Here is a 25,178-nt window from a genome sequence, read left to right on the forward strand (position 1 = left end):
GACAGAGCTCGCCAGCAGCATTACTCCAAGCGACCATTCCGGGGGGGCTCCGGCTCACGGCCTTTTAGGAGATATAAGTGACCATCAAAGGTCAGCTCCCATAGGAGGGCGTCTACAGTTGTTTCACGCCAAGTGGGAGCAGACCATGTCGGACCAGTGGGTTCTTCAAACGGTCCGCATGGGTCTTACTCTGGAATTCTTGTCCCTCCCCCCGCCACTTCATCAGGTGTCCAGTTCCCTCGTGCATAGTCAAAAGATCCCTCATGGAACAGGAGATAAGGCACCTCAGGGAAATCAGGGCCATAGAACCTGTTCCAGCAGGTCAGGAGGGAACAGGATTTTACTCCACCCTATTTCTGGTTCCCAAAAACTCCGGAGGGTGGAGGGGGATATTAGATCTCAAAAAGTTCAATTACCATGTAACCTATCGCAAATTCAAAATGCAGTCCCTCCAGTCCATCTTGGGGTGCATCAGACCAGGCGATATACTAACATCCATAGACCTCAAGGAGGCCTACCTCCACGTCCCTATCCGCAAAGCCCACCGCAAGTTCCTGAGGTTCACGTATGCAGGCCGCCACTACCAGTATCGGGCCTTGCCGTTCAGCCTGTCATCGGCACCCAGGACATTTACCAAGGTCCTCGCGGCCGTGGCGGCCTTCCTCAGGTCACATCCGATCAGACTGCACTGCTATCTGGACGATGTTCTCATTCTGTCATCGTCGCATCAACAGGCAGCCAGAGACTTTGAGTACACCATTCAGGTACTCCAAGACCACGGATTCTCCATCAACCTGGAGAAAAGTCATCTTGTTCCAACAACCAGGCTGCAACATCTAGGGGCCATCATAGACACCGTCTCGTGCACAGTATCCCTCTCCCCGGAAAGGGTGACCAGGCTCAGGGAAAGGGTCTCTCAGGTGCAGCAGTCACGCCTGTTCGAGGTGGTCCAGCTTTCACAGCTCCTAGGCAAGATGATCTCGTGCCTGTCCATCATGCCTTGGGCAAGACTTCACTCCCACCCACTTCAGTGGCTCCTGCTTCCTTACCAAAGGGCCAACGAAAGCAGCTCAACAAGGCTGATTCCGGTCTCAGTAGAGGTACGTCGTTCCCTCAAGTGGTGGTTGTCTCCGGCCCTGTCAAAGGGGTCTCCTTTCAGGGAGCCAGTCCGTCTCACCATCACGATGGATGCCAGCCTGTTCAGCTGGGGGGCCCATTCCCACAATCAACTTGTGCAGGGCAGATGGTCCCCCTCCGAGGCCGCTCACAGCATCAACTGGCTGGAGCTGAGAGCGGTCAGGTTGCCACTCAGACGGTTCCAGAGCACCATACAAGGCCAGCAATGTAGCCACCAAAGCGCACATCAATCGCCAGGGAGGCACGCGTTCCAGATCCCTGATGAAGGAGGCAGAGCTCTTGGGTCGATGGGCGGAGAGACACCTTCTCTCTCTACAGGCAGAACACATCTCGGGCACGAGCAACACCCAGGCGGACTGGCTGAGCAGATTCACGGTCGACCACTCGGAGTGGTGTCTACACCCGCTACTGTTCCAGCAGCTGTCCCAAAGGTTCGCCCTTCCGCTGGTGGACCTGTTCGCCACCGCGGCCAACGTGCACCTCCCACGGTTTTTTACAAGGTTCCATGACCCGAGGGCCGAAGGAGTCAACGTATTGCACAGTCTGTGGCCGAAGGGGCTGCTCTACGCCTTCCCCCCGCTACCTCTTCTTCTCAGAGTCATCAGGAAGATCCTGTCAGAGGAGGCAGAGGTTCTGCTGGTGGCACCGTTCTGGCCCAGGAGAACCTGGTTTGCGGATCTGGTGAGTCTCTCGGTCGAACCACCGTGGTGGATCCCTCCACAGGAGATCTCTCTTAGCCAGGGGGTTCTTCAACATCCGGAGCCCCAGTGGCTGCAACTAGCTGTCTGGCACTTGAGAGGGATCTCCTGAGCAGAGGCAGTTTGTCGGACAAGGTGATTGGCACCATTCAAGCGGCCAGACGGCTGTCTACGACGCGTATCTACTACGCCACCTGGAATACCTTCGCCAGCTGGTGCACTGCTCGTGGTACGTCTGCTTCTTCCGCTACAGTTCTCGTCAGGTGGCAGCTCTGTCAACCATCCATTCAGTTGAAGGTTACTCTTCACTTGGCCAGAATCCTACCATCTGCAGTTTTCTCAGGGGGGCGACCAACCTGAGACCTCCAGTGGTTCATAGATATCTGTCTTGGGACCTCAACGTAGTGCTGAGGGCTCTCATCGGTCCACCGTTTGAACCACTCAAAACTGCCAGTCTCAAACATCTCACATTCAAGACAGTCTTTCTGGTCGCTATCACCTCAGCTAGACGTATATCGGAGCTGGCTGCGTTGTCAGTCAGGGAGGACTTATGTCTAGTTCGGCAGGACAGAGTGATCCTCAGGTTGGACCCGTCCTTCATTCCGAAGATCAATTCCTGGTTCCACCGGGCACAGGAGCTGGTCCTACCGGATTTTTGACCGCACCCCCGACACCCGAGGGAGAAACGCTGGCACATGCTGGATGTGCGCAAGACGATTCGCAGATACATCAAACGCACTGCCGGATTTCGGAGATCCAAATCTCTTTTCATATCCTTTCAGCAGGCCTCCCAAGGCAAGGAGGTGTCTTCGTCTACCATCGGCGGATGGCTGCGAGCCTGTATTGCCCTTGCTCACGTCTTACAGTCTGTTCCTGTGCCTCGCAATATCACAGCACATTCAACTAGGAGCACCGCCACCACAGCTGCCTGGGCTACCCAGGCACCGATTGAAGAAATTTGCAAGGCGGCCACCTGGACTTCACTGTCCCCATTTCTCCGAAATTACAAGTTGGACAGTTTTGCATCAGTGGATGGGGCTTTTGGGAGGCGAGTTCTTCAGGGCATCCACACCAGTGGAGAGACCCTGATGGCTGCGTCTTCCCGCCCTAGTGACAGTTAGCTTGGGCATGTCCCTTGCTTGGACTCTCCAGAGCAGCCCCTTGGAAAATGACCATTGTCTTACCTGAAGGGTCTTTTTCAGGGCGCTGCGAAGGAGAGTCCACCCCACCCTGGGGTCTTCTTCCGCTGGTGACTGTGTGGAGTTCCAGTTGTCTTGTTGTCTGTTGTTTTTGGACCATTTTGCATTGTTTTTCATGTTAGACTTCCAGTTGGATTCTCAGCGCGCAACAGTTCCACGTCTTCATTGAAAAAATCTGAAGATAATCAGCACCAGAGGCGTGGCTTAAAGTTTCAATTCAGTTCTGGGCAGATTGGCTGCATTTAACCTTGCTTGGACTCTCCTTCGCAGCGCCCTGAAAAAGACCCTTCAGGTAAGACAATGGTCACTTTATCCTAGGAAAAAATTAGGCTGCTTAAGGAGTTGTAAAAAGATGTTGTATACATTCTAAAGCACCTTTCTGAAACGGAATCTGAATCATCACACAATCCTTCTAATAGTAAACCACTTTATTCCTGCAGTTGCCAGCCAGATGCATTTGGGAAGCATACAATTGGGATGTGAGTGCAATAACATTATCCTTGTTCTTTAACAGATGGTATTGAAAGGAATATTATTTCTGACAATGGAAGAAATATGTAATCATTAGGGCTAAGCCACTTACTCTATCCAAATTAATTATTAAACAACACTTATATTAAGAATAAATTCAGATGTGGAGAATAAACAACAACAAAAAGGCCATGTGGCTGTCTTCAAAAGGAAATTTCTCTAATCTTCTTTTGAATGCCTTTTTACTGTTATTTAAGAATTCAGGTCTTCATTAAAGTGAGTACCTGTTGAACATAATTTCTGTTGAAAATTCCAGAATTTTAGATTTCACTAGATTACAAAAGTAGATTTGAATGTATTTTTAATTATCATAAAATGTAAGTTTATAAAACCTTTTAAGTCCAACAGCTAAAATATGATGTTTATAAATATTCTCCTTCAAAACTTTAAATATTGAATATTACATTTTTACTGTCTCTAAAATGAACCATACCAGCAAATAAATTAAAGAACCCATAGAACAGAAAATCTGAGTCTTATTTATTACTTGTAACACCAAATCCACTAAGCATAGAATATCTCTATTAAGAGGTTTACTGATAAGAAATATGTACTGCATAAGAGCTCGAAATGCACTTTAGCCTCATTGACGTTGCTCAAATGATGTCAATTTCTTCAGGATATAAATATAGCATGGCTATTTTCAGGAGAAAACTTTATTCTGCCTCTTCCCCTCCCCCCCCCCATTACTGCATACACACTTTGCTTCTCTGTGGGCAACAAACTGCTAATGCAATCTTTATTCATGTGGAAATCAATATATAATCAACTGTATATGAAAAACCTCTCATTTTCCAGACCTCCACATTGTATTTGTGTTTTGAGGAAAGTGAGGTCATTAGAGCAAAGGGACAGACCATATCAGGAGTTGTATACACACAGATCTGCCCATTATGAACCAGACTGAATTTCTCAAGACAAGACATGGGTAATAATAAATCCATAACAAGATATGGAAACAGATTATTTTTTCTATTAATTACAAAAAAATTACAAAAACAGAGCAGTAACATGAATTTGCTATTGCATGGTCTTGCAAGGAAAATCCAAAATGCAGCTATTTGAACTTATAAAGTTGGGATCTGGTGTTAATTTCAGGAAAGTTACCATGAGGTAACGCAATAATTACTATGTAAATATCAATTTTGAGGTAATTCAAAGTCAATTTTTTTAATCCTAATCTGACACCATATTATAGGCAGTTTTGTGGATAATACTTTTATATTCTCTCTAGCATCATTTAACTTGATAGTAAACTTAACTCAATTAATTTAATAATAGTTCTGTTTTTAGTTTCTTGGCTTTTCCCTCCTCCCCCAATGACATAAAGGGAAGGGAGAATGCTCAGAAGATGATTCATTTTTATCTAGGCGTATTTGGCTTTTAAAGCCAAATTGAATTAATACAACTACTGTACATGGTACTAATAAACATTTTCAAAAACACTTCATTTTTTCTAAATCAACTTCTTACATGTATTTTGTATCTTAAGTAGGAGAATAGTTAGATTTTCAACTTTTATTGGCCATCCACCCTCAAAAAGAGTATTCCTAAAATCAGATCTGTTCTAATTATTAGGGAATTAGGTAGCAAATACAGTCAGAAACTATATCCCAATAGCACACATAATTAGAATATGATGTCTATGAAAATATACTCTCTGTGACACTTTGTGGAAGCAAAAGTTGAAATTGGAAGCAGCAGAATAGGAAGAGTATTGATGCTATTGAACTATGGGGTTGGAGAAGATTTCTGAAAATACTGTTGCTGGTTCATCTGTTCAGTTCTAGCCACTTAAACTCCTCCCACCCTAACCCCCAGATGATCTTCAGTATTTTCTTCCTCCTGCTGGCCTGGGGTCTGGGTGCTTGTGGTGAGCACAACAAAGAAACAGAACTTGGTCAGTTGATGACAGTTTACCTAGCCTGGATAGGAAGGAGCCAGATGGATAGACAAGTGACATGTGGAACAGACTTCAGGAGAGGCTGTGGTAGCTCCCTGGAAGAAGGTCCCTTTAGCGGAGAAGACTTTGCTACCATGCCATGCCAGCTTGCGCTTTGCCACATACATCCAGGGCTCCTTTCTTTCCCAGACCAGAAGCAGAAGGCAACAAAATTAGCTGGGGGTGTCAGGGGACAGCAAGGGTAAGTGGCAGAGATTGGGTAAAATACCCTGATTTGGGAGGGAGCACATAGTCTGGTGGGGGAGTTGAAGAAGAAGCAAGTGTGTCAGGGCAGGAGAAGCATGAGGTCCTGGCTTAACAACAGTGCAATCCTGGGCAATGACCAACCACAAATAGGAGTACTGGAATTACCATCACTACATGGTACAATCATATGATGTTTTGACCAACAATTGTTTTATTTAGTGGTGACAACTCTGATTGCAATTAGGGCTGTTAAGCGAGGATGTATTTTTTAAAAAAAAACTTCACTACAGGTACTGTATTTTCTGGTAGCTTTTATCCAATGCAAACCAGATTCCACTTAACCCTGTTTAGTTTTTTGAAGTCAGTGAATTTGCTAAGTTTTCAAAAAAAAAACATCAGTGGGCTGCTCGGCAGGCTGTATGTTGTGCAAGTCTGCTCTATCTGTTACTTGATAATAGAAGACAAACAAAGGTTTAGCTGAAGTCTTGGAATTTGTCCAAACAATAAACTATGGCAGTTTAGTCATGGTTTTAATAAACCACAATAATTGAGTTTAACAACACACTAAGCCATTAACCTGTTCCTGCTCTATTCACCAGACTTGGTAGTAAATCACCAATCTTCAAACACTTAACCTACCGTGTTTCCCTGAAAATATGACCTACCCAGAAAGTAAGTCCTAGCTTGATTTTTACACATGTACCCAATATAAAACTTACACCCCCCCCCAATAAAACCCTAATTAAGACCCTACCCATTCCAGGGAGCACGAGTAAAAAAGCTAGGGTAGGGATGGGAGTGGTGGAGCTGCCCTAATACTTACCTTTGGACAGTTGCAGCCAAGTCTCACACCCCCCAACACCTGCCTTGCCACCCCTTTTCTTCTGCAGCTGGCAAGGCTTTCCAGAAGGCCTCTGCAGATGAAAACAGAGCTCAGGATCAATCCGGAGCTCTGTTATCGGCTGCAGAGGCCTTCTGGAAAGCCTTGCCAGCTGCAGAAGTTCCTGAAGGCCTCTGACAACGAAAACGAGGTCTGGAGCAATGCGTGCAAATGAGGTGAGTCAGTGGATGACATCCCCCCCCCAATAAGACCTGGTTCCTTTATTGATGGCAACAGAAATATAAGACAGAGTCTTATTTTCGGGGAAACACGGTATAATTTAACTCTTGGCTAGTCTTGCAGAGGATTCCAAGACACAACTTGGTTGAATTAGAATATTTATTGTAGACAATTAGATCTCAAACTCAAGAGTTGATTGCTCATTTCTCTGTAAAGAAGTAAAAAGCTTATTATTCATGCTTCAGGTCTAGATTTCTTCCTCTGTGCTTCTGAATTAATAGACATTTGGCAAGTTGCTTTGGTTTGAGAAACACTGGATATATTATGTACATTTACATAATAGCCTATGAACCATTAATTCAGTGCCGTTTCAGCAAGTTCAACTGACATTATATGTTATCCCAGCATATGACCATCTTGTTTTCTATAAGCATCTTCTATTCAAGAAATCATCAATATCCAAATGACAAGGTCCAATCTTATGTCACTGATTGTATAACTTTCTGTTCACTTTCCTTTCACCTCTTTGAACTATTCCTGCATCTCTTCCTTAATTGTGATTATTCTTTAATTCCTTACACTCCATGTAACACGGTGTATAACTTGAAATAATGAAGCTGGTCATGTCACTTGTTTGCAAGAGCAAGTAAAAATAGAGTATGTTTATATCCAAACAATAAAGCATGCTTACTAAAGGGACTGACACACTGATGTATTTTAAAAAATACCAGTATCATTGAAATCAATAAGCAAGTACACTTAACCAAGTTGTCACAAGAAATTCTATTTTTCATGTTGTGTTTCTCCAAAAGACAGAAGCATTAAAAGAGCTCATTTTCCCCATCTTGTTCTTTTGAAATGGCTGAACCGTAACCCTGAAACTTTACAGTACATGTTCAGCCTGAGGCAAGAAGCTTTTCACAGAATGTTTCTCTGCCTGAATGGTTTAAGTTTGCCAAATTAAATTGAAAAGGGGGTTTTATAGGAAATACAAGACCTATAATGAGGAACTTGTTAACATATATGAAAGTCTTACAGCATTTAAGGTAACTCTTAATTAGGTTATCTGTTCATATTTACATCATTTTATTACAGTCATGAAAACTGAAGCTTCTTCAAAAGCATGCTAGCAGCAGGGGCTGTGAGTATACTGCAATTCTGAAGCAGTAAAGAAATAATAGATAGTCCTCGACCTACGATATTTGAGCCCAAAATCTATGTTGCTAAGTGAAACATTTGTTAAGTGAGTTTTGCCCTATTTTACAACTTTTCTTGCCACTTTTAAGTCAATCATTGTAGTTGTTATTAACACAGTTGTTAAGTGACTCTGGCTTCCCCATTGGCTTTGCTTGTCAGAAGGTTCCAAAAGGGGACCACATGACACTGCAACCATATAAATATGAACCAGCTGCTAAGCATCTGAATTTTGATCACGGGTCCATGGGAATGCTGCAACAGTCTTAAGTCACTTTTCTCAGTGCCACTGTAACTTTGAATGCTCACTAAATGTACTGTTATAAGTCCAGGGCTACCTGTAGTTGTAAGTTGATTCATATCTACTTCCTGAGAATGAGTGTATCCATTCATGTGCTTGTGTGAGTGGATGTTTATCTAAAAAATACAAAATTTCTATTTGCAAGGGTAACAAGATCAGTTGTCACAATGTCCACTGCAATCCTAGATGTCAGAATCATAACCAAATTACTAATAATATTAAGTAATTGGAGCAAGATTATCAGCACCCTTGCCTCTGTAATAGAATCTTACATAAGAGAGTACTTAGATTATTAAAATAGATCACATAACTTCTCTTGGTAAATAGTTCTCGGGTTGCAAAGGATCACAAAGTCATGGTTACAGTGATGATACTTAAGAATACCTTTTAAACATCTGCAATCCCGCAGCACTATAATTTATGGTACATTCAGTGCTGTATTTGACTACTGATAATAACACTTACTGACTGGACAAACACCATTAAAACAACATACTGTATCACATTTTTAATGATATCACTGGGCTGATATTCACTGTTAGAAAGCATACGTGAAGCCCTATTCTAATACGCATAATCAGTTCCCTGAAGAGGTAGGTTGAAGCAGATGTTTCAATCAATGAGATGACTATCAAGTGTAATTTGCAGGGCCCTTGCCTATGGGGGAAAAAAACCACACACACCATTGATGCTACCACTGACTGCAATCTCCTCTGTGCATCATGAACTTCATGCTTCAAACAAGATGTATGCAGAATTCAGTAAAAATAATGAGTAAGTACAAGACAAAAAACCATTGCCAAATACTCTGGCCTCTATCTATCCATGGTCAGGCAGATAGTGTAAAGAACATGCAACATCATTATTCCTTTTAGAAGTTGTAAAAAAAATCATACAAAGAGCAGGGTACAAAATATTCTGGAAATTTCAAAAAAAAAAAAAATCAAGGTAAAATCAGGTCATGTTTACATTATTTGATGTCACTATTCATGTGATCATCATTAAGGGAAACAATGAACATGAGTGGTATGCATAGAATTATTTTTAAAAACTTGTAACCTTTCAGAAAGCACATAGCTTCTTAGCTCAGGTTTGCCAGAAATCATCTGGATGATGCAGCAAGATACTGGAACAATTTTCAATGAACAGATGAAATGACAGAAATTTTTGCCAATAATGAGAAAATTTTGGAGAAAATGAAACACTATATTCCAACGTAAGATTTTATCCTAACTATAAAGCCCAGCAGAAGTACTCTGTTTAGGGCTGCTTTGCAGCTTCATAACCTAGATAGTTCACATGTATTGAAGGAGTAATGGATCTTGGAAATTATGAGCCAAATTCTGCCGAGGTATGTTAGGGGAACTAATTGGGTTTAGGGGGGGCCTGTCATTTAATCAGGTGAAAATTAATTTTTGCAATTTTTTCCAGGGTTCTAAAAATATGTGTTTTTACACCAAAAATTCAAATCTGCTGTTATTTTTACAATTGCACAATGTTTAGTTAGTATTTGATCATATACCCCACAAATACCGGTAACTTTATCCTCTTAAAATTACACCTTGTGCTACAAAAATTAAAGTTTTTTTCTGCATGAATCTTTTTTAGCTACGAAAAAAATAATCCATGCAATTATAAAGTAACATCAGAAAGCAAATATCTGAATTACAAAAATATTTAAGAGAGTTTCATCAAGTCTTGATTTGATTTATTCTTTGACATCAGCTGCCGACTTGCTTCTGGTCCTCACATTTCTCATGTGCATATACACAGCTTGCTGCCTCTGTGACCTGACCTGTTTCACACAACTCTCTATTGATTGGGCATGACAGGGCCACTGTGGTTCTTGCATTGGTTCGTCAATGAACTTCTTTATTTCTGCTGTAGTCAGTTTGCACATCAAAGGTGGCTCATATACACCTTCAGACCAGTCAATCAGTTCCAGCAGAATCGATGCTCTGCTGCTGATTAAATGCGTTTTTCTTGCACATACAGAAAAATCTCCCAGCGTGTTATTGTCTGCACCCACGTCAATGATCTTTTGCACACCAGCTCTCCTCTTTTGAATGTCATCTGAACACAAAAGTGCCTGGATTATCATTTCACTGAAAGCATACCATGCTGAGTGCTGAATGGTTGGCAAAACAGCATCTACCACAGCCTTCTTTTGCAGTCTGACTTGCTACAGATGGAACAACACATGATGCGGGCCTTCAATCCAGGAATGTTTTACTTTGATGCTGAACCAGCAAGAGTAGTACAATACCAACAACCACGATCATTCTTAAGTTTTGGAGAGTTTTGCCTTTAAAGCCATGCTTTGAAACCCATATTTGACAAAGCCTATTTGCAGTTGTCAACCAGCGTGAACGGCTTATGGGGCCAATTTCCAGAAGAGCTAGAGCTTATTGCTTTTGCGATCCTATCTTCATGTGCTTTATCAGTAGAGATATTCTTTACAACACTGTTGTTCAGTGAAATGATAGGCTCACCAATTAAAACTCTGGTGAATGAAGGATCAATGTCAAGTTCTGTTGCAATGTCTAGCATGTTGCCAATTTTACCTGCCCATTTGTTATTAGGCAAAGTCTTTCCATCCAAGATTGTCATTAAGTGTTGTAGGGTAACTCATTTGTGTGGAGTGCATATACCAACCAGATCAACCTACAGTCAATCATGACCTCTACCCAGTGCATTGCACCATCTTCACAGCCAATATTTACATTTGTAGAATCTCCTCCAGTGGCCCTAAAGCTTTTGTTGGTTTTCTTCTTCATGAAATACACCATATTATCTGCAATCATGTGAGCAGGTTTTCCTGTTTTTGAACCTTTCTCTGGAATGAAATGATAAAGATATTTTCCACCCAGCTCACTGCATACAGAATGATGTTCTTCTTTGATGGCACTGGGGAATTGTTGGTCTGAATTGTTTGCTTTCAGTATAAATTTAGTTGCATCTATACGGCCGTCAAAAAAGATGCATTCTATTTTGCCCTTCAGACAGAGCGTCATATTTTTTTCCCTGGGCTCTCTTTACTTTATTGTGGTCAACTACAAGTCTCTTGTCTTCTTCTGTGATCAAGCCAGAATCTATGAAGACGGCTGTAGTAATGGCATCATGACACATAGACCAATACTGTATCTTATGCTCTGCATAGTGACATTAGTTATTTATAGTCTGTTGTGCTCTGTCTTTTCTTTTGAAGTAGAGGGCACGTGTATTTGGTCTAAGGCCTCTTCAAAACTTCCATCACATTCCTCTTCATCTTCATCATCAGTCATATGTCCTTCATTTTCATCATAAGAGACACTTACTTCATTTGTCAATACCAAAATGTCTGGAATTCTTCTCTGCTTATATTTAGTGAGATTTTGTTCCTCATCATCTTGCTGCTTTTGCCTTTTGCCTAGTCATTTCTGCTTGGGCACATCTGGTGAGATCCAAAAGAACCAATCTTTTCTCTCTAACCTTTAATGAAAGCAAGTTCCTTCAATGGTATCTTCGTTTCCTTAGGGCAGATACAGTTATTGTGAGCTTTTTTGCAGCCAGCAGGGCAGCCGAGTTAAACACAGAAGAATTTGACACTTGCAGTTGAGGATGTCAAACAGTTTGTCAAGTTTCACAGTGAAAATATCTTTGATATCTAGCTTTCCTCTACCAGGAGATAAGTTTTTGGCTTGATCTCAGCTCTCCTGGATCTTTTTCAAGATTGTTATTTGTGAATTTACAACAGGAATCATAAAAGAACTGTTCGCTCACTCCCACTTTTAAGCACTTTTGGATATATGTTCCCTAAGACTGGTTGCTGAGTAGTTTCTAGCATCATCACTACTTTGTTCTCTTAACAGTAGGCCATATCTGAGAATGTCTCGCAATGTTGGTAGTTCAGAGGCAACAAGTCTCTGCCAGTCCCAATTAGGCTGTGCATATGAGTGAATGTTTCCAGTCTTGTTCTTTTTTTAGAAACCATTACATATGAGTTATTACACTCACAGGCAATGAGGCCAGCAGTATTAACACTCTCAGACAAAATAATGTTTGACAAAAGAGAAAGACAGCTGAACCTGTGAAATGAAACAAACAAAATGTTAAAAAGTTATGACATTTATGTTGTTATCCTGTTTTCCCGAAAATAAGATCTCCCCAGATAATAAGCCCAATCGGGCTTTTGAGTACATGCACTAAAATAAACCCTCCTCCAAAAATAAGCCCTCCCCGAAAATATTTAAATGCATGCGAAGCCGGTCCCCGCCATTTCCTCTGCCGCGCAAACAACACGAGATGAGGCGGCAAGGCCAGAGGGGGGGAAAGGGAGGGGGAATATGCCCCATGCACCCCACACATCCTTACCTAATGGCTGCTCCTGCAAGTCTAGCCACAGCACCCCTTCTGTCATGCTAATGGCTGCCACAAAAAGAGCGGCAGGCCCAGAGATGCACAACACAGCAGCAGCGAAAAAGAACTGTGTGATTTGGAGGATCACATGCCCGAAAGAAGCAACAATGTGATACAGTTGTATAAAAAAGCAAAACAATCACTGGCTCCATCAAAGAAGTGTAAGGTCAAGTATAAGAGAAGCCTGTACACTTCTCTCCACTATTTAGACTATAACTAGAATATTACATTGAGTTCTGGGCATCAGATTTTAGGAAGGAGATAAACTGAAGTGTATCCAGAAAGGAACATTGAAGATGATAAGGAATCTGGAGGAAAATACTTATAAAGATTTGGAGGTATTGTGTTTGCTTAGTCTTTTAGAAGAGAAATCTGGAGGGAAACATGACAGCTGTTTTTAACTATCAGAATCCCTATCATGTAGAAGAAGGGATAGAATTGTTCAGAACTGTTCCGAAAGAAAGGAAAAGATGCAATAGGTTCAAATTATAATAAACTACCACTACAGGTAGTCCTTGACTTACAACCACAATTGGGATCAGGATTGCCATCATAAAACAGGTCATTCGTAAAGTGAGACATCACATGAGTCCATGACCTATGATGGCAATCTCAGCAATCACCATTGCAATAGTTAATTAAGACTTTACATATGACTTCCACCATTTACAAAAACAGTGCAGCTTTAAAAAGACTTAAAGAGACAAATATATTGTAGGAAATGTTCACTGAAGAAGCTGGCAAAAAGTGAAAGATTGGTACAGAGAACTATGAGGGACAAATGAATGAACTGGCTTGTTGGTGTATACTGGAGTGGGCTGGGGAGTGAACCAATACTTGATGGGCCAGGGAACCACATGGAGCTGGGGAGAGAAGGCATCTGAGCCAATGAATGTTCATTGGTGTTGGCTGGGGGGAGGGGTGCTGAAGTTTCCCAGAGTGTGATGGGCAACCCCAGAGGCACACTTGCCGACCCACAAGATAGAGCAGCAGGGGGTCAAAGAGACATAAATGAGAGAAGATAGAGGGGGTAGAGGTAGTTGAAACATCCCTCTAGTCAGGGGTGGGATTGAACATTTTTAGCAACCGGTTCTCTGCCCAGTTGTTGGGCAGACATGGCCATGAGGTGCATGGCTGCTCAGCCTCCTGCACCACGGTGAGGTGGCGGGGTGGTGTTTTAGCCTCCCAGACTCCGGAGGCTTTCCTTGAGCCTCCAGGAGGGTGAAAACGGCCTCCCTCCAGAGAACCTATGGAGGTCAGAAACAGGTTTGTTTCTGGACTTCCGGAACTTCCGGGAGACCTGTTTTTCGCCCTCCCAGATCCTCCATGCGGCCCCTGCACTTACCTGGCATGACGAACGGGCCAAGTGGAGACTCCTGGGAAGAGTGGTGCAGGGTGGGTGGGGCCAGCCAGTCCTTCCAACTACTGGTTCGGCAAACCAGATGAAAAATTAGCATCCGGTTCACCCAAACCAGTCCGAACTGGCTAGTCCAGTCCCACCCCTGCCTCCAGTCTTAAGTGTATGTGGGCTGCTAAGCACTTAGAATTTGATGTGACCACAGGGGTGCTACAAAAGCCATAATTTCAGTCACATCGTAAGCTCATTTTTTTCAGCCTCACTATAACTTTGAATAATCGCTGAACAAATGTTCACAAGGAAGCATTATGTAGGACTACCTGCAGATTAGATATTAGGTACATTTTTTTTAACACAGCTGTTTAAAAATGGAAGGGCTGCCTTGAAAGATAGTAAATTCTGTCAGGGGCCTAAATTTCCAATAGATTGGATTGTCCTTCTTGAAATTTGTGTTTTGTGTACCTCATGAATATATTTCTCCATGGCTTACTATATTTATTCAATTTACTTAGCTCACTCAATATCATGGGCCATAATTTATCCAATTATGCTTCAACCTGTACTATTTTATCAACAGCTTAGCATGTTTTGTGACACCAACCCATTGTGACTGATACAATAAACCATGATTAACCAAAAACATGGCTAAAGTGATGTACAAATCCAATCAATAGATTGATGGAACTCGGAAATTGAAATTTATTTTATTTTAGAAAAGATACAAACCAGAACAAGAGCTGTGGTGGCACAGTGGTTAAAATACAGTATTGCAGGCTAAATCTGGTGACTGCTGACTGCCAGCAGTTCGAGTCTCATCTGCTCAAGGTTGACTCAGCCTTCCCTCCTTTTAAGGTCGGTAAAACGAGGACCCAAATTGTTGGGGGCAATATGCAGACTCTGTAGAAAAGGCTTTACAGCATAGAGAGGGCTGTAAAGCACTGTGAAGCAGTATATAAGTCTAAGCGCTATTGATATTGGTTAGTGAAATGTCTGCTAATAATCCAGCTTCTTAAATGTTTGGTCCATAACATGCTCTTTTTTTATTAGTAGCAAATAAGTGTGAAGAAAATGTATCAAGCAAAAACCATTTCCAAAAATAAAATAAAAATCAAAGTTGTTTTTTCTTCAATAAATGACTTGGTTTATTCAAATTAGTTACCATCACTTTCTATCTCTTGAGTGATATTTTTATCTGAGTCATCAATTTTTTAAAAATGAAATATTGAAACAAAACAATTAACAAAAATGTGGCACTTGCTCTGAAATCATGTTCTTTAATATTTGTTTGCATCTGCAAGTGCAGTATATTAAAAAACAAAAGATGTCAGTTTTTAGAATAGTATTTTGGAAGAATAATTATCTAAAAACACACTGGTATAATTTATAAATTGGTATCATTTCAAGGTCAGGAAATATTTCCTTTGGGGACATGTATCTCCCAAATATATTTCATTATAAAGTATATATAATCAGAATGGTGGACTACTCTATCATGTTCTGTGCACATACTAATGAGCTAGCGGAGAATTCTGAAAATTGTCAACTCAGCATAACTGAATGGGATCGGGTTTGAAAGGGTTACAAGCAAAATAGGTTGATGTGATGTTGATGTTCAGTGAAACACGCTGCTTTTCTCTGAAAAGGCTCAGAAAAAATATTCAGTTCAAATTGCTAGAAGGATATTCAATTTCATGAAGCAGTTCTACCTATCAAACCCCAAAAGCTCTGATCAAGGACAAGTGCCTTTTGGAGACAGTAAGGAATCATTTTCACATGGCCTCATTCGTTAGCATGAGCTCCATATATGCATTTGGAGAAGGATGACATTTATGTAGCAGGCAGTTGCAGGCATTACATGGAGAATGTAATACAAGAAATGTACAAGAAAAGTAAAAGAATATACTTCACAAATGTACAAAAAAATTAAAAGAATGCAATATTTTTACTTTTTAAAAGAAATAATGGAAAAAGTACAAAAGCTGTAAAAAAACTAAGAAAAATATTCAAAGTATTCTATATACACATAAATGTATATGTAGACATTACTTTCTAGTTATATTTAAATATTAATTCCAAAGAAGCACTATTTTGGAAGCATGTTAACACCAACTATAGCAATAACAGTTAGACTTATAGACTACTCCATAGCACTCCCTGAGGTGTTTACAAATGTCAGCATATTGCCACCAACAATCTGGGTCTTCATTTTACCAAGCTCGAAAGGATAGAAGGCTGAGTCAACTTGAGCCCATCAGGATCAAACTGCTGGCTATGGGCAGAGTTAGCCTGCAACACTGCATTACAACCACAGTGCCACCATGGCTCCTAACTATACACATTCATGTCTTACAAGCATAAATATTACTCAATGACATTTTATATAATTGTTCATTCAACACTACTACCTTTAAAACTGTAATATGAACACAGAAATGCTTGGGCATCAATATTTTTTTCCAATGCATAAACTAAACCCTTTAAGATAGTAGAAGAAAGCTATAATTTTGCCAGTTGAAAATCAATTTCTGAACAGCTATGAACTAATCCTGACTTCTTATGAAATATTATCATTTAAAATATTTCAACCAATGCTGTTACAGTAATATTTTACAGCAGGAGAAATAAATATCTATTATTGCTTATTTTGCTCAAACCAGTCAATTAACAAGATACAATATAAACAGACTATCAGATTAACTAAACTGAAATAAAACTGAGTTAGTTAAATTGTTTTCACATTTCATACTATCCATATAGATTTAATAGAGAACCTCGCTTTGAGTAGTTATTTTAAATTTATTTTCTACCTCTAAAAATCAAGTGGGAGAGACAGTTTGGTGCAGTGGTTTAGGCACAAGGCTACATAGTGGGAGCCTGAGTTCTACTCCCACCTAAGATACAAGGTCGGCTAGGTGACCTTGAGCCAGTCATACCTCCCTTCAGCCCTAGGAAGGAAGTGATAATAAACTTATTCCGAAATCTTGCCAAGAAAAGCAGGTACTAGTACAAACAGTTGGCAGGAGTTAAGACTGACTTGAAAGGATGGAAAAATAATAATAATCAGACACTGGAAACTGGTAAGAATAGTGGATGTCAACTACATGGGACAGCCAAAATACAGTAATGGACAATACTTTTTATACTTCTGTAACTGTATTCTTGAAGATGAACTAACAGCAATTTATATTATCTGCAACTTTCAAAGTAAGCAGATATTTTTTAACAAGGTGAAAAAGCTTATTAATTCTTTCAGCTCTTCCTCAAGTGTACAACAACAGACTATTTGTTCCTTCAACTTCACAGGTGACAGCTATTATTTCCAGATGATTGACATCTAGGTGACACTACGAGGAGCAGTAAAGCAAATCCGCCTGTTGGGCTGAATCTTTCATTTGCCTACAATCCCTCATAGAGTATATTCATAGAACAAATCTCTAGTTACTTTGCCTAGAGTTTCAAAACAAAAGTGTCAGACATATAAAGAAATTGAATCAAAGATTAAATCTTAAGCATCTATCTTTGCTATTAATTACAAACAGGTTTAACTTTTTAACTCAAAATTCCTGGAGATTCTTTCAAAGGGTAAACAAAATAAAAACTGAATTAAAAAAAACACCCTAAGATAAAAGACCAAGGTCAAGCAAAAAAAAAAGGAATTAATAAGCTTTTAGTAACAAAATATTACCAATGCTGCTATAGAAAAGCATGTCAAGTACTAATAATAGCTTTATATTTATGGCTACTCCAAGGAAATCCATTTATTTTGAAAAAAAGCTAAAATTACTTTTAGGCTCATTCTTGAAAAATGTTTTCAACTTGAATAATAAGCAGAAGCAATCTAGATATGTAAAAAAAACTTGACCTAGAATTTGCTAGTTGTGTTTTATGATTATGTACTTTATTTAAAAATTAAATGCCAAAACAATATTTTGAAAGGAAAAAAATATCTGCAGAGATAAAATTGTTTATTAAGAATACATTTCACCTTTCTAGACCTCCAAAGACAAACCACAGAGCTGTGTACAAAGCTAGACAATCTGGGCAGCCAGCCATAAAACATTACTTCTATAGCAGATTCTGCTTTCACTCCTAAGCTCTCCACAGCTGTAAAATATAACAAGAGAAGTTCTGGTAACCAGCCTATATGCCACAGACTATTTATGATTCAAAGGCTAAAGTTTATTTGCTTCACTTTGAATCCTTTTTTAGATACAAAGCCACACCCAACTGGGTATTCAAGGTTAATCTTCTAGATTGCAGAGAAAATAAAAACACAAAAATGACTTGTTACATAGTAACATCTGATGACTTTTCCAATAGCTTTTACTGAGAAGATGCAAATAGGTAACACTCGTGTAAATAATACTGATTACAGTATGAGCACAAACTGGAAACTTCCTTAAATACCTTTGTATTTGGAAGTTCACAGTTGAAAATATTGTTTTAATTCAAAATGTTGACCAAAGTTCAAAGAACTATACAACATACCAAATTCCCAAGAGTGTGGGTTTTTTTTAGTTTCTCAATATCATCCAATCCCATGACACAAACAAAATTCAAGCACTCCTCCAAATAGACATAACTAGAGGAATGAAGAAATATAAAAATCTGCTATCTCTCTGTATGTCAGCAATAGTATTTTGTGGCTCTCTAAATCCCAGCTATTAGTACATAGTTTAAAGCAAGTTCCACTGAAATCAATGAACAGTCCAATTTAGAATGTTTTTATATGGGGATTCATCTTTCTCTACAACTTGCTATATTTATGCACAAATGCAAAAGTCATGCATCATAGAAAACTAATTTGGTAAATCAGTTTGTACATCCAGAGCATATTGCAATTCAACAAAATATTTAAGTCTTTCAGTTCTGGCCCAGCTAAATACCTTTATAAAGTTACTGCAAAGCTCAATATATTATCACCAAAAGGCATCAGCTGATACTAAATTGCCCAGACTACATCATCATCAGGCACTTAAGAGGTTTCTTATCATTCATCTATAGTACTAAAATAGAATGATCAGTTCTTTTCTATAGCTTCAACACCAGGGGGGAAAAGGTTTCAAGTATGACATCTTGTAATATGGATTTTAGTTTTATAACAACAATTTGATGGTGCATCACAAGGTAACATCCTGCAAAGCAAGGAATGCAAATCCTAAGCAGCAGCCAAAACAATAATTTTACAGTTCATAGTGTATTTCCGGCTTCACCAAAACATATTAAATTTAATATTTAAAATTGCTTTATATGAAGTAATGGTATCAACTAGGATAGTGATAGATTTGAAAGGAAAACAAATTAGCATTTATTCTTTGGATGAATTGAAATGAGTAGAAACTAAGCATTGATTCTGTAAGTGTTCTCAGAGAGACTTTCTTAGCAATTCTTTCCATCTGAAATCCGCCTTTGCTGAAGGAAAAGGCTGCTCCACCCCTGACCTCCTCCTCCTCCTCCAGCTTGTTTTGGAAAGCAGCCAGATGACAGTATTGGGAAAAGTGCATATTTATCTCAACAAGACCAGCTGCAGAGAACTAAATGTAATTTTAGGTATTATTCATTCTTCCTTCTCAATGGCCTTTATTTTTTTATTCCATTAAGATGCTGTTCCAAATTATATCTACATTGATGCTTTAGTAACTGTATTCCTAAAGCTTACTATCATTAAACAATCATCCTTGTAAATAAAAGTGAACTGTCCATTGATGGAAATTCATTTGCATCTTTAACTAAGGCAAGGAAAAATATTTATATGCACTTTGCTACAGTGAGTATTCCTTTTTGCCCTTTTTCCACACCTGGCTAAAATACTGAATCTCTGAAACACATCCAAAGACACCACACCCAAAAAACCTGTTGTTAGACATATGATACTCCAATGCTTACCATGTGATCCTCTAGTTTATGATACACTGAATACTGATGTAAGATTTAAATCAGCAAAAATAGCTGAAAAGTTTAATTAATACCTTAATATTTGTCTGCCCAGCAATGTTAATCATTGTTGCAAAATGGTACATTAGCTACAATTGCAGATTAAAGAGTAAAAGTTACTGCTTTCAATGGGGAAAATAGTGATTATTATGTGAAAGGATCTCTTTCACCCAATAAAAATCTGTTGCAAGGACAGAATTTCAAAATATAGAATATTTATCTTATTAGTACACATTTTAAAAAGTGTGAGGTTCAAAGCAGAATTTCTCACCAAGAGATAAGTGCATTATTCACTTTTATCAGCTTATCTATTCAAGAACTGTAATAAATTTCACAAAGGCATGATTACTGAATCATAAGAGATATAGTATATACCGCTTTAGAGCTTATGATTTAAGAGTATAAATACCCTTCATGAGACTGTGCCTGCTCAGCTGACAAAGAGACTAGCATTGACATAGTATTTTTTGTCAACATCGGACCTCTAACATTCGTATTGTGAGGAAGAACAAACTTACATTTGGGATATTTTAATTAATCATTTTAAAGTGTTTTGCAGGCTGCTTGTTGACACCAGAACCAAAGTGAATCAAACCATCGGCCTACTTAGTCCAATATTTATTTCTATAATGGCCAACCAAATGCCTATGGAAATACCAAAAGAAAGGCATAACAGCTTCCTCTGCTGCTGTTTCTCAGTAACTAAGTCTAAGCACGCTCTCTCTGATCCTGAAGGTAGCATATTTATTAGCAATTTTCTTCTGCATGAATACATATAATCCCTTTTAAAATTATCAAAGTTGCTAGCTATAGCTGTATGTTGTGATACCACATTTCAGAATCTATATGATGTGTCAAAAGCATTTTCAACACTCAGCATCATTTGACAACCTTTGATTCTTGTATTTTGAAAAAGAAAAACTTCAATAATTTATTTGTACCATGTACAATATATATACCACTATTTTGCCCAGTTACTTTGCTCTGTTTTCTCAATTTAAAAGCACTAAATGAATATTTACTTATAAAAATGATGGAATTGTCTAATAATTATGGTTAAAAATTTCCTGCACCCTTTTCATCTTGATAATATGCTTTTTAGTATACAGTTGTTGGCTGCATATAGAGCATTTCATATGGTCACATTATGTATTTGCATCGGAACACTACAGAATAGTATTATTTGTGGCTCCTTTGTAATGATCTCCAGCATGGAATTCACTTTTTTTTTTCATAGCTGCTGCGCACTGCATTGACATGTTCATTGAGTTATATCTATTATAAGCCCACTATTCCTTTGCTGTGGTCAGTCACTCTCAGCTATTCTTTTTCAGGAAATATGAAAAATCAATAAGGGAAAGCAGAATGCATTTCTGTCTTCTATATTGCACTGATCCTATCATTAAGTCCATTTAATTCTTGATCAATGAAAATGTATTGCATTAAAATTAATAATACAAAAAATTATTGCAAAGCTAGAAATCTTGTATTTTGTTCAGTCTATTTAACATAGTAATTAAAAATGGAAAGCATGTAATGTTACAAATGTAAGGTTAACCAAATTGAATCAATAACTATAATTACATTGGAAAGAAAGAAAATACTTTTAACGAATTTTTAAAAGCCAATAGCCTTTTTTCAAAAGTTACCTATGATAAAATATTTTGTTAATTGAAGGGTTACTAATATATTTGTGTAGAAAATTTAAATCTAAAATTTAAAAGATAATACAAATAGCAATAAAACATGTTTGTATCTATGAATGAAATTTAAATATTTTTGTGTCATTTTAGATCAAAGTTGAGAATATATAGTTGAATCTGAACCTAGAGACCCTCAACTCTGATGATAATCAGAAATTCCTGTAACAAATCATATTAAATCTTGAGTTTTTCCCTGTGTAAAATTGTTTATTTTTCTAAATTCTGATGGAAATAATTATGCTATATGGACAAAACTAACAGCAAAAACAAATATGCAAAAATAATAAAACACATTGTCAGCTTTCAAAAACATAATTAGAGATGTTTTATTTCGTATGTAGGTATTTCTCACAATCTAGGTTTCTATGTTATGAATCTATTGATGTAAAAACATTTGTCTAAAATACTACTAGAGATGTTATTTTGTTTGCTGTTCCACATGCAGACGTTTAAGTAATCAAACTATCCTTTAACATTCTGTTTATAAACTGACAAAAACATTAAGGAATTTTAAATCAGGCTTAGCCACCTTTGTAATATAAAAGTATAATAATATGTCTATGCATGAACTATGTTTCTAGAGAGCCTAGCTTTTGATTAAAATAACCCAAGGATTTGGGGTACAGTTTCAACAACGTTCCATAGTAAAATTACATGCAAATTGTCATTTTATCTCTGTTTATTTTTAATCATTGCTTGTTCCATTTAATCAAAAATCCTATGAAAAGGGGGAAAAAAATCTAGCCTTATTAACAAAACTCCAGCAAAGAAATAGAGACATCAGAAAAACTACTTGGGGGGGGGGGAGGGGGGAAAAAGGCTGCAGTCCTTTTCGCATACCAATTGAGGAGCCCTACTAAACACAATGACATTTAATTCAAATAAGTCTATACAGAATTGCACCGCTCGTTATTTAAATGCCCAACAGTAACTAATCGTAGATGAAGTTCAAGTTTTGACCACTTGGTTACATTCAATCAGCTTCTCTATTCTAGAAATGCTTACACTGAAATTGCCAAGATTAATTATCACTATTTTCCAAACAGCACACCACATGATAGTAAGAGTTACTTAACAACAGCATGAAAACCTTAATAATTCAAATGAAATCATTTCTCATTATTTCCATTTTCTTTCATATTTTTCTCATAAATAAGGCATTTGGAGTTTTAAGTAGAGGCAAGGAATATGAGAAACATTGAAGTTTTTAAATTATCTGAAGCTGTCAATTGGGGATTTTTTAGCTTGAGAATACGTTAGCTTGAGATTTGTTAATTTTTCATTTTAATAATTATATAATGATTACAAAACAGATTACAGTTATATAGTCCTGGATCAAGAGCTGCTTCCTAAGGAACTGCAGGCACTGAACTTCGCAAGGTCTTTTTTTATCTGTAACTTTTCTGCCTCCACATTACGAATGTGAATGGTCCTTCTCTTACCTTGCTTCGTTTCCTTCTGGGGCTCTTTGGCAGCTTTCGACTCGGTCTCCTTGAAAAAGAACAAATGAATATTTTGTCTGGCGCCTGGGAGTTTCACTACCGTGCTCCTTTCTTTTAATGCTTTTTCTTACAAAAAATACCCGTATTTTTCACGTTGAATATGAAAAAAATCTCTCACGGCCAATAAAGTCAGTTTTTTAAAATATCTATGCTCGTTCCAAATTAAAACAAAAAACAAAAACCACCAAAAATATTCTGCCACAAAAGAGGAGGAAGGGGGTTGGGAAAATCAGACAAGAAACCAACAGTAGAAGAGCTGTATGCTCCAGTTTTATTTCCAGCCCAGAAGATAAGTGCAGCAGAGGCAGGTCCAATTCCAAAACAAGAATTTTTTTTTCTTCAATGAAGCAAACTCACAATATGAGTTCTCAGCTAAATTCTGCACGGAGAATTTTGTTTTTAAAATTAAACATAGATGATTGCAGCAAAAATATACTGTCAGGATGAGCGTGAAATCTGTATGCTTTGTAGTTGTTCAGGATACGGCTTTTAAAAAGGTGTTGGTAGATTCTCAGTTTACATGGAGGAACATCTGAATATTTTGTTTTCAAAAGTGCAAATTAAAATGGATAATATCGAACCCATTCAAAAGTTTAAAGGGGATTAGCTCAGAAAAACAAAAAAGAGCCAGAAGACTCTGAGACAGAGATCCAAGTACCCAGTAAAGTCTTTTTTTTTTTTTTAAGGAAAGCGAGACGTAGAACACAAGCAGGGGAAAAAAAAGATCTAACAGTTTCTTTCAGGAAGATCCAAGGGGGTGAAGAATCCAGGCAAGGATCCACAAATGCCAGGGAAATCCACCAGCAGTGCTTTTCATCCGTGGATCCAAGGAAGGGAGCTCCAGCAGTCTCTCTCATGTACCGGGATCCTAAAAAGGATCCAGAAAATAGGCTTCGTGGTGTGGAAGGAGCCCACCACTCTCTTTCATACGGATCCACCCAGACAAGCAAAACATAGGTGGATCCAGAGAAGAAGGCAAAATCCAGTCTCTTTCTCACAAAGACAGGGTCCGCAAAACCCGGGGCGATCCCGCAGCTGAGTTTCTCACAAGGAGGTCCGTCAGTCGTTTCCTCTCCCCGCGGGATCCACCCAGTTAAAGAGCAGAATCCACAGCAGCAGCAGCCGCTCGCTCTCCGTCCCTCCCCAGCGATTGACGAGAGATTCTCTGGGGGAACCAGGGGGATTTATGGAGGCAGCAGAGCCGCAGGGACGGCTCTCCTCGGACCGAGCTTTCGCTTGTAAAGGGAAAGGGGTTGGGCCGCTGGCAGGACAAGCAACGCCGCTGGGTTCAGTGATGCCGCCGACCCGGCCCTCCACTCCTCCTTGCAGTAGTAGTAGTAGTAGCAGCAGCAGCAGCAGCCGTCGCCTCCGCCGCCTGTGCCCTCCGCTTCAGGAGCAGAGCTGCTGCCACCGCAGCCATTTTGTTACTAACTGACAAGAGCCCCGCCAGGCAGCCAGCGCGAGACCACAACGGGGCGAGGGGGAGGGAGCAAGGAGCGAAGGAGAAAGAGAGTGAGCGAGAGCGAGCGAGAGGCGAGAATCCCTCCCCTCCCTTCCCTGACCTCAAACAGGAAGTCCCGACCACCTCTCCGATCACGTGACCAAGCCGAACGCATAAAAGACGGCTCCGAGACATGCAAAGACGGTACAAAAGGCGAGCCAATGGGGCAGCGGGAGCGGTTAGCGGGCCCCGCCTTTCTCTCAGCCTTGTCTCGTCGCGTGAGAGCGGGCGCCGAGGCTTTTTTTTTTCCGCCCCGGCTGGGCGGTGAGCGCTGCCTCGAATGGCTTTGCCTGCTCCGTCCATCTTGTGTATGTTAAGCTAAATCTCCATAGAGAGGGAGTCAGAATCGCAGGTCGTCCCCGGCCGCTTTGCGCAGGGAAAAGCAAAGCTAAAACCCAAGGCTGGGAATGCGGGAAGGCGCAAGGGTAAACTTTGCAAGGCAAAACGTGTAGCAGCCGCGCCGAACCATTTGGAAAACAAATGGGAGGTTTGATCCGCCTGTTTGTTCATGTAA

At 39.5% G+C, this 25,178-nt stretch overlaps 1 protein-coding gene across 5 annotated transcripts in view; it reads right to left on the reverse strand.

The window, feature by feature from the left end:
* The window catches only part of TNRC6C (trinucleotide repeat containing adaptor 6C), a 153,732-nt gene extending 129,001 nt beyond the window's left edge, over positions 1–24,731 (reverse strand). For 3 of the 5 annotated variants that reach the window (XM_081936109.1, XM_081936111.1, XM_081936108.1), the window contains exon 1: positions 23,104–24,731. The gene's annotated coding sequence lies outside the window, so the exon portion shown is untranslated. The remainder of the gene's footprint in view (positions 1–23,103) is intronic. The other 2 variants (XM_081936110.1, XM_081936112.1) reach the window with 2 other exon arrangements.
* Positions 24,732–25,178: the final 447 nt, after the last annotated feature.

This window comes from Natrix helvetica (assembly GCF_964273705.1).
Source record: "Natrix helvetica genome assembly, chromosome: 1".
NCBI lineage: Eukaryota > Metazoa > Chordata > Lepidosauria > Squamata > Natricidae > Natrix > Natrix helvetica.